At 45.1% G+C, this 10,476-nt stretch overlaps 1 protein-coding gene across 6 annotated transcripts in view; it reads left to right on the top strand.

The window, feature by feature from the left end:
- Slc35d2 (solute carrier family 35 member D2) overlaps positions 1 to 10,476 on the top strand; it is a 141,627-nt gene that overhangs the window by 102,579 nt on the left and 28,572 nt on the right. The gene's annotated exons all lie outside the window — the stretch shown is intronic.

The raw sequence follows: 10,476 nt of genomic DNA, 5'->3' as shown, positions 1-10,476 counted from the left end.
GAAACCAGAATCGACCGCAAGCGTGCCTCGTGGGTGGATGAAAGGTCTTCATGCAGCGCACGACCGTATGGGCCCAGCTTCCACTCTACAACAAACATCCCCACAACTGTCAATCACTCCAAGTAGCTGGGCTGTGCCTGGTGCTTTGCTGAAGATTTTCTGCACTGCAAAGCTTTTTCTTGGGGGCTGTTGTTCTTTTTTCCGCTCGCACACACTTAATTCATCATGTTTTCTCCAGTGATCCCTCATTAAAACATGGTATCTTTTTGAAGTTTGTAGCAAAGGAACCCGGAATTGTGATGAATGAGTTACACTGTCACAGAAGTCCGGGGTGTGTGTGGTTTACAGACTGCGAGGTGCTCCAATTTAGCATGATGCATTAGTCTGCAGTCCCCAGTGAACAACACGTGAATGAGAATAACGAGAAAGCATGCATCACAAGAAAACAATGTGACAAAAAATCCAGCACTGGGCCAAGTCATGGGCAAGGGGGAAAAATGTTTATTTCTTGCAATGCTTTCTCTTGCTTAGACTTTTCCCTCTGCAAAAAAATCAACTCAACCCCCAGTTGTCCCCCTCACACTTTTTGTGCATATTGAGGTGGTGGGCCTTTTTCAACCATGAAAACAGGTGCATCTAAGATTTAGGAACGTATTTCAAAATATGTTCGTATTTTGAATGAATGCATGTGGAAATAATAGTTTTCCACTTACGGAGCGTTAGATATATTTTCAATAAGAACTTTTATGGGCCTGGGGATGCGGCTCCAGCGGTAGCACGCTCGCCTGGCATGCGTGCGGCCCTGGTTCGATCCTCAGCACCACATACCAACAAAGATGTTGTGTCTGCTGAAAACTAAAATCTAAAATAAAAATTCTCTCTCTCTCTCTCTCTTAAAATAAATAAGAACTTTTATAAAGGATGATAACCATATTCACAGTAGATTCCAGTTCACAGGCTCTAGAAACCCATTCTTTCTGGCTGCTCTTGTGAGTAATTAGCTTGATAACTTAAGATGGATCCTTAACCTCTGCGGGTCAGCAGGCCCGATAACAGGCGGTAATGTGGCCCCGCGGGAACAGCGTCTTTCGCAGGACAGATTGCAGCTGTCAAGACCTACAGCTGTCAAGCACCTGTTTTGAAAAATAATAGGGTGACTTGAGAGTGCCTTTGGAATATGTGGGTTTTGTTTTAGTACCACGGATCGAACTCAGGGGGCATTCGACCCTGAGCCCCGTCCCCAGCCCTATTTTGCCTTTTATTTAGAGACAGGGTTGCACTGAGTTGCTTCGAGCCTTGCTTTGGCTGAGGCTGGCTTTGAGCTCGCGATCCTCCTGCCTCAGCCTCCAGAGCCACTGGGATTATAGGCACGTTCAGATGCAGGATGATTCTGCACGATTCTGGACACTCTGAGGCGTGCTCCTTTGAGGTTGAAAGCTCATAGGTCCTGCCTCGGGCCCTGTCCTTCTCCCTGGACACCAGGGAGCATGTTTCTAAAAGATCCTCATTTTTCACGTTCACTCCCAGGAGGTGACGGGTCCGTGTCTTCTCTCGGTCCTGCCCTTGAGTGTCCCCGATGTTGTCTCACAGCATGTGTGACCTTCTTTCCTCACACCAGGACAAGAGGCCACCTGCGTAGCATTTTCCTCTGGTGGGCCTGACCTCTGCCTTTGGCACGGCCAACACTTTGGAGAGGGCTAATAGAGGACTTAGTCAATTAGAGAAGGAAACATCAGCCGGCAGAGACTCTGGACGCTGCTGACCCTGGGCCAGTCCTCTTTTGCTCTGGAGTGGATCTGAGATTTTGCAAGGAACTTGGGGATGGGGAAGTTCATGAGGCAGGGTGGCGTGCGACAGGGACCTCTTTCCTTGCAAAGAACCGTGTCTTATGAGACAGTGACGTGTGTCGTTGACAGATGCATTTGCGCTGTTTCGCAAGGCCATGAATCAAGCAGCCCTCCAAGGACTTGTCACTACGTGGCGTGACCTGAGTCACATTCAAAAGTTCACAGACGTCGCCGGCGGATATTTGGAACCTCACTTTGGGTCCCTTTTGTTATTGTGGTTATATCGAGGAAACACGCTTGGCCTCTGTCGAGCCTTTGCTTTGGAGGGGAGAGATTGACATAAATGCCCCCCGTTGATGTGGGCACTTTGCAGAGAAAAAAAACGACCACTGTTGATAATAGTGCAGCTCAGAGAGTTGTGAAACACACTGTGAGTCACGTCACTGACGATACAGAAGTAGCCATCCCAAAGTCCTGGATAAAGTCTGATAAAACAATGTAGAAAATGATGTGCAATCATTTGTGAGTCAGAACAGCAATTATACATTCCCTTTCCCCAGGTGGACAAGGTGGAATCCTGATGTCGCTAAAACAGCTTGCAAAAATCAAGGTTTTGGTAACTGTGTGACTTTCATTTATAAATTTTCTGCTAGGCACATAAAACATCCTGCCATCAAAACATAATAGTAACAACAAGAGTTAAGGAAAACAAGATGCAACAAGTCTCCTAAACAGTGCTGGCTCCTAAAGAGAGACATTGTCTCAATATAGACATACACACATACATACATTACTGTAACAAAATACCTGAGATAATGAACTTAAAAAGAGGAGAGGTTTATTTTGGCTCCAAGTTCTACAGGGTTGGATTTATATATATATATATATATATAGTGGGTTGGACTCATTGTTTGGGGGACTTTGAGGTGGACACCTGTTTCCTTTTTTACAAAAACAGACAAAACCAAAAAAAAAAAAAAAAAAAAAAAAAAAAAACCCAAAGTCACTTCTGTTCCATTTTTCCAAACACAGCTTTGCACTAAAGTTACTTTTCAAAGCCCAGGAGCAAAGCCACTTCCGTTAACAAGTAGGAATGACCGTGTGTGTGTGTGTGTGTGTGTGTGTTCTTTGGGAATCCGCAGCCTCGACAGACCACAGTCCCCCAGGTACCAGGAAAGCGAGAGACATGAGGATGGTCATTCCTACCTGTGCCCATTTGGACACATCCCTTCACCCCATAACCAGCACCTGACTCTCTTCCAAACAAGTACTTGTGGCAGCTGGAGAGACGTTCCTGGGTGGAGAAGAATCCACACAGTGTTTGTTAGGAAAGTTAAGACCTCAGAGACGGGCCCGGGCATGCTGTCTTGGACGTCTGAAGTCATCTGCACGTTTCCTGGTCTCCGCTGCCAAGGACGAGCTGGGAGGGGAACGGAATCGGTGCCCACAGATGTGTGTTTTTGCAGGAACAGAGCTCTGCTTGTGCAGTTGATGGTAGCAACGCCATTACTCCCGCTTCCTCGTTTTTGTAACGCGACCCATTTACCAAATTTCAGTTATTCTACTTAATGCTCCCTGTAAATCTGCTTAAAGTCGGATTTGCTTCGGAACATGTCGTTTTATTTTATCTTGAAATCGTCCAGGGTTTTATATGATTTGAGGGACAGGCTGCAGTTTAACCAGAGAATACCAATTCGGTCCAAATAGAGAGTATACATATAACACGGTCAAACGGACCTCTCCATTTTAATTATTTCCTTTAAAAAAAAGCATTTTACATGGTAACAAAATCGTCAGTGGAGAATCACGGCTGGCCACGGGCAGTTTCTTTGCATCGATTTGGTTGTCCTCAGTTTAGTATTTTGGAAACCGCAGGCTGATTCTGTCGTTCCTCCAGCTCTGGTTATACAAGACAGGGCACGAGACGGTTGATGATTCTCTTTTCAGATGCTCGTACCTAGATAACCAGTTTCCATTCATCTTGATCCCTCCCATGTGGGTGTCTTTGAGTGAATGGAGTGTTTTCTTTGCTGGAAGCTTTTGAAGAATCATTTTTTTCTTTAAGGGGGAAAAAAAAAATCAAAAGGGCTAGAGATGGAGAGACTTTGAAAACGTCATTGGAATTACAGCCGGGTGCAGCCCGTTGAACTTGCAGAAACTGAAAGTTGGCTGGACTGGCCGTTGGTGTTCGATCTGGTGAAACCCACGAAATGCAGGATGTAATCTCTCTGTGATTATGGAAGTCCCCTCTCTGATCCTACCTGGAGGTTACGGTAATGACGCGCCAGCAAAGCCCTGGCGAAGGCACTTTGATGCTTGCCTGGGCTGGCCTGAGGCCAGAACAAGGCTTTATTGCAAACGCTGGGTTTTATTTTGCTTGTCAAGTGGCTGAGCTGGCGGCGAAGGCTCTTGTGGCAGGAGGGACAGCTTCCCCTGGGGTGGGGTGTGGCGGTGAGTGGGGGGGCTTGGAATTTTCCATGATTTGTTTGCTCACGGAGGAGCATGACAGGTAAGCAAATTATGGGGTCAGTAGCACTGGGACACATGGGCACACCTGGGCCAAACAGAGTGGCCAGTGAAGTGAGGGTTTGGTTAACCAACTACCTGATGCTCTTTAGCAGGTGCTTTGCAGAGATAAATGCTACGGTAAAGGCTCAGAGATGGCTATAGGGGTACAGAGCAGCACAGGACCTTGGTGTGTGTGTGTGTGTGTGCTTAAGTGCATGCATATATGTGCAGAAAGGTGTGTGGCAAATGTCTTTGCAGAACAATCTCCATGAATAAGTTCAAAAGACAGATGATGTACTGGAGAATCCTTGCAGCGAACAAATCGGACCCTCCGTGCCGGCCGGCCGAATTGGAAATGAAGCGAAAGTAACTAAGCCGCTGCACATTCCTCGTGTGGGCAAATGCCGAGAGGCGGCTACCACCCAGGGAGGAAAAAACAGGAGAGTCCGCCCTCGCATTGCCAAGACTGTATTTTTGTATTTGCAATAGTGAATGCTTTTGAATCTCCCCGATCAGAGGGAATCAGAGAGTCCAGGGTGAGTGCTGTCCGTGACGGACGGCAGGGAGACGTTAAGTGAGGGATCATTCCTCTACTCCCGGAAACAATAGTGACGGAGCTGGGCTGCGTGGCACACGCCCGTCATCCCAGCGGCTTGGGAGGCTGAGGCAGGAGGCTCGCGAGTTCAAAGCCAGCCTCAGCACAAGAGAGGTGCTAAGCAACTCAGTGAGACCTTGTCTCTAAATAAAATGCAAAATAAGGATGGAGCTGGGGCTCACAGGTCAAGTGCCCCTGAGTTCAATCCCTGGTACCCCCCCCCAATAAAACCCAATAATGATAGTGGGCCCCCTTTTCCCCTCCCCTGATATCTAAGTTCCTGCCAATCATTTTGTAAATCTTGGCATGGATTCTCTCTAATCGTCTCAAGCACACTCTCTTCACCGATCATAATCATCTTCAGCACTTGCTTGCTATTGCCCCAAATACTTCTTTATAAGGACAGAGCTTTTTATTTAATGGGAATTTTTTGCTCACACTGAAGCCGCCTTGATTGAGATAATGCATCGGTATTAATTCTCAATAAAATGTAACGACGTTAACAGCTGGGCTCTGGGGCTTACCAGCCCTTCTCATTGGGGTGGGTGCGTAGGAACCAGCAGGTTGCGGAGCATGGGGTTTGTGGAGGGGGGAGAGGGTTTGCATTGGGAAACTGGGGTCCCGGTGCCGATGGTGATCTTTATGGGGGTTCTTTTGTGTGTTTTTTTTGTTAAAGTTTTTCCACTCTCTGTACAGTCAGGGTGCAGAGGAAGCAAGGTATTCCATGCCTTTCTCACGGATATAATCTTGTCTTTTATTTTCTTAACCCTCGGACATTTGCTAAATTTAAAAAAAAAAAAAGTGAATCTCTAGAGATAAGTCCAAATGCACTAGAGTCGACTTTCTACCCATTTACCTGATTTCCTCCCGTCTTCTCCACCAATCTGATGGGCAGATTGATGGATGGCAGTGCTGGGGAATTGAACCCAGGACCTTGGGCACGCCAGGTGATCACTCTACCGCTGAGCTACATCATGACCTAGTGCTTCCCAAACACAGAATATTCAAGACCATCCATGTCCATTCTCATCTCTCCCTTCCAAGACTGGAAACCCTGGGGATTCCTCCATAACCCAGTGCCAGTCTCTCCCCTGTGTGTGACTGTGGCTTGCCTTATTTGGCAGGAGGAATAACAGCGGATGAACTCAGGGGCGCTTTACCACGGGGACCGTGCACTAGTACTCTGTCCATGCAGATATTCTTCAAGGTCAAAGTTTAGAGCTTCTAACCTGGGAAATGGGCCACCTAACTCCATCCCCACCCTTGAACCTCAGAGAACTGCACACCATGGTGCCTCACCTGTTGGGCGATTGACGGTCTCTTCCTAGCTTTGCTGACACCCCAGCCGGGCATAATCCGACTTGTAATATCGCAAGCAGAGGGAAAGCGTGTCCAAAATGTTAGTCACGGTGCACGGGAGGTTTCCAGGTGGAAATGTTCAGGATAATAAGTAAGCTCCGGAGTGTGTTATCCATTAAGGGAATGTGGAGCACGCTACGTGGTTTAGCCACGCCATCGCATGCCGCAGAAGGAGGTTTCAAAGGTCAGCCACAGATTGCAATCCTGACGGCGGTCCCGTACGTACGGTGACAGTTGAATTGAAAACTCAATGGGACCCACTTTGAAGGTTCCGCATTTATATTCAGATGGGTTTAGATTCGTGACTAGGATGGTTCCAATTGCCTGTGGCATTCGGTGCGGTGACATGCTGCAGAGCCAGGAGCAAAGGCTACACCCTGTCATCAGGGTGTGACATAGGCCGTTTGATCTAGGTTCATGCATCACCACTCCATGGTGTTCACACAGGAAAAGAAAATGAGAGGCTTGTCCCCTGCGCTCTGCCTCTCATGATTGTCATTTGGCTGAGCTCAAAAGCCTCCAAGATGCCCAACTTGTACGTTTCCCAAAACCGCTGACTCTGGACAAAATGCCTACTGTTCCTGTCCCTGGGAGTCTGCCTCTCGTGGCTCCACACACCGTGAGAGTTGGCTCCGACCCTCTTCCCTTCTAGACATCTTGGAACCGTCCGTGTTTGGTGTCTTTATTTATATCATAAAGCTGATGACGAAAGTAGCCATTACCTGAGAGACGTGTTTTCTTCCTTAGAAACGCATCAGCATTGCAAGATGGGTCTTTTTAAAAAGTGAATATTTTTAAATTCTACACAATTAGAAAATCATTAAATGGGTCCAATCTTTCTTTTCTTTTCTTTTTTTTTGCAGAATAACGGCTCCCTGGTTTGGTGCCAGAATCACAAGCAATGTTCGAAGGTAGGTTTCCTACAACTGTGTTCTTACTGTAACCAGCTCTTCATTTTGGAATGGGGAGCCACAGGACGTGGCAGAGCGCAGAGAAATCACATGCATCCAGTTTCTACGAGTGGTTGCACGTTACACTTCACGTACATTGGAACAGACAATCTCCTGGCATCGTGTGCGTGGTCTACTAGTGTACCCACCACTGCAATCAAGGTAGAGGCTTCAATATTCTACCACATTTTCTCTTTATTCTGTGTTACGTGTGTGCAAATGCACGCCGGGAATTGAACCGAGGTCCTTGCACATGCTAAGCACATGCTCTGCCACTGAGCTGCACCCTCACCTCCCTATAACTTTTTTAAGGGGAATGTGCACTGGGGATTGAACACAGGGGCACTCAACCACTGAGCCCCATCCCCAGCCCTATTTTGTATTTTATTTAGAGACACGGTCTTACTGATTTGCTTAGTGCCTCGCTTTTACTGAGGCTGGTTTTGAACTCGAGATCCTCCTGCCTCGGCCTCCAGAGTTGCTGGGATGACAGGCATGTGCATGACTTTATGTTTTTAATAAAAAATAGTTTTTAAAGGAGAAATGCGCTCCAGTTAGACCAGACTATTTAATGCCTTCTACTTAACTCCTGTGTTATTTTGTAAGTAGTTTTTGGTTGGTTTCTAGTAATTTCTGTTAATTTGATTGTTTCATTAAGGTGTCTTTTATGTTCTTAAAATTTTCTTTCTTGCTGAACACAAGCACTCACACACAATCACACACACTATAAACTTTTTATATGTTTAGTAGAATGATTTTTAAAAACTGTCCTCCAAACATCACAATCTTACAAATTAGGCACGCATACATGTGCGCGCGTGCACACACACACACACACACACACACACACACACACACAGTGGTAGTTTAGTCAGTATTAAGCTGGTTTTATATTCAGATTATATGAATAACAATACTTGCAAGCTTCTTAGAAATAATTGCAGCCATGTTGGAATCAGACTAGTGTTTAAGTATGTTTATTTCACAGATGATACTATTGAGCCAAAAATCGAAGAATCTTTTATTTCATAACCAAAATTTCATGTGAGAAGCACATAACAATATCGAAACGACATGTGTGTGTAACTTGACTGTTTTGAAAGGTCTTTTAGACACATTGGCTTAAATGATAGAAGGACAATATTTCTATTATTATTTATTTCTATTATTCTGCACACACTGTGTCATTTAATGTGCATCAAGGTTATTTAAAAGTGGACAGGATTCCTCATGCTTTGTGAAGTGAGTGGGTGAGAACACGCTCTGCTTACCTCTGACTGCGTAGATCTGAAACAGAAATGAAATCTGGTTTTAGGATCCATTTACTCTCTTTATGGAATAGCCTAAGCATTTGCTCTGATAAGTCATTTCCTGCTGTCAGTCATATCAATTCATTCTTCAGCTGGAGTTTTGGGTGATTTATTTATGTCATCATTGCAGATAAACTTTTAAAATCTGCCTGTCTACTTATCTATCTGTCTATCTGTCTTAGTGTGAGACTTACTAAATTTCAGAAGTGTTGTTTTGAGTCGTTGGACATTACATGAATGGTAATTTGTTTTTTCAGTGTTGTTTCTTATTTAAGCACTCGTTTTCTCATTATCCTATGGAGAAATTAGGGTTTTTTTTTTTTCAGACTTGAAGGTCATTTGAATAGAAGAGGGTCATGTGACATATTCACGTAAACATTGCAATGAAAGAAAATGGCATCATAGATCGTTAAGCCGTATTTTGCAACTGAATCGTGAAGATTTGACTTCAGTCTTTGAATTTTCCAGGAAAAGCAGTCAATTTCTTTTGCAGGAAAGCAAAAATGGATTAATAAGTCACAGCTAACTCCATCAGAAACTATGGAATACATTGTAAAACTAACATAAGTTTAAGAATCACCTTTCATTTGTGATCTTAGGGAATCCTTGGTGTGCACCTTACATATTAACCAAACTTCATCTCCTTGGGTGTTGTCACAACTGGATACAGTGTGCATTTCTCTGGAGTTTCATGAGATATTGTATAGTTTTTTTTCCCTCTTCATCCATAGGTTACTAAGTTCTATTTTATAGAATATATTTTATAGGAATCACACCAGTCGTGCAGCCATAGACACACACACACAGGGTCATAATGTCTGATTCATTCTACCCCATACCACTTCCCCTCATTTTACCGCCCTGTACCTAATCCAAAGTACCTCTATTCTTCCCCTCCCCCACCCCCATTGTGAATTAGCATCCACATAGCAGAGAAAACATTCAGCCTTTGGATTTGGGGGATTGGCTTATTTCATTGAGCTTGATATTCTCCAGCTCCATCCATTTACCAACAAATGCCATCATTCCATTCTTCTTTAAGGCTGAGTAATATTCCACTGTGTATTTACATCACCTTTTCTTTATCCGTTTATCAGTGGAAGGGCACTTAGATTGGGTTCCATAGTTTAGCTATTGGGAATTGTGCTGCTATAAACATTGATGTGGCTGCGTCATTATCCCATACTGACTTTAGACTGAGGAGTGGGATAGCTGGGTCACATGGAGGTTCCATTCCCAGTTTTCTGAGGAAGCTCCATCCTGCTCTCCAGAGCGGTTGCACCAATTTGCAGTCCCACCAGCGATGTATGAATGAGCTTTTCCCCACATCCTCGCCAACACTTATTGTTGTTTGTATTCTTCAAAATTGCCATTCTGTCTGGAGTGAGATGGAATCTCAGTGTCGTTTTGATCACAATATGATTTTCTTTCTTTTTCTTTTTTTGGTACTAAGGATCAAACCCAGGGATGCTTAATCCCTGAGCCACATCTCAGCCTTATTATTATTATTATTATTATTTATTATTTACCAGGGGTTGAACCCAGGGGGCAATTAACCAGTGAGTCACTTCCCCAGGACTTTTTACTTTTTATTTACAGACACAGTCTCACTACGTTGCTCGGGGCCTTGCTAAATTGCTGAGGCCGGCCTTGCACTTGCGATCCTCCGACCTCAGCCTCCCGAGCGGCTGGGGTTCCAGGCATGTGCTGCTGTGCCTGGCTCACAGCATGATTTTCTTAGGAGATATTACAAGATAGGGATTGTGCAATGTTTGATGGACACCTCACACTTCCCTGTGACTTCTGGTTACTATCTGAGAAACCAGTGAGGTCTCCTTCAAAATCCCGCCAGGGCAGGATCGCTCTGCCTCCCCGCTAATTGCTCACCTCCTCCGCTGCCACCATCTCTCTCCCCTGGATGAACCTGAGCACATACTCATGGGTGTCCCGGACCCTACTCCTGCTCC

The sequence above is a fragment of the Ictidomys tridecemlineatus genome, chromosome 13 (assembly GCF_052094955.1).
Source record: "Ictidomys tridecemlineatus isolate mIctTri1 chromosome 13, mIctTri1.hap1, whole genome shotgun sequence".
In the NCBI taxonomy this organism is placed as follows: domain Eukaryota; kingdom Metazoa; phylum Chordata; class Mammalia; order Rodentia; family Sciuridae; genus Ictidomys; species Ictidomys tridecemlineatus.
The sequence above is the reverse complement of the archived record's forward strand: the minus strand, read 5'-3'. Positions and strand labels throughout refer to the sequence as shown.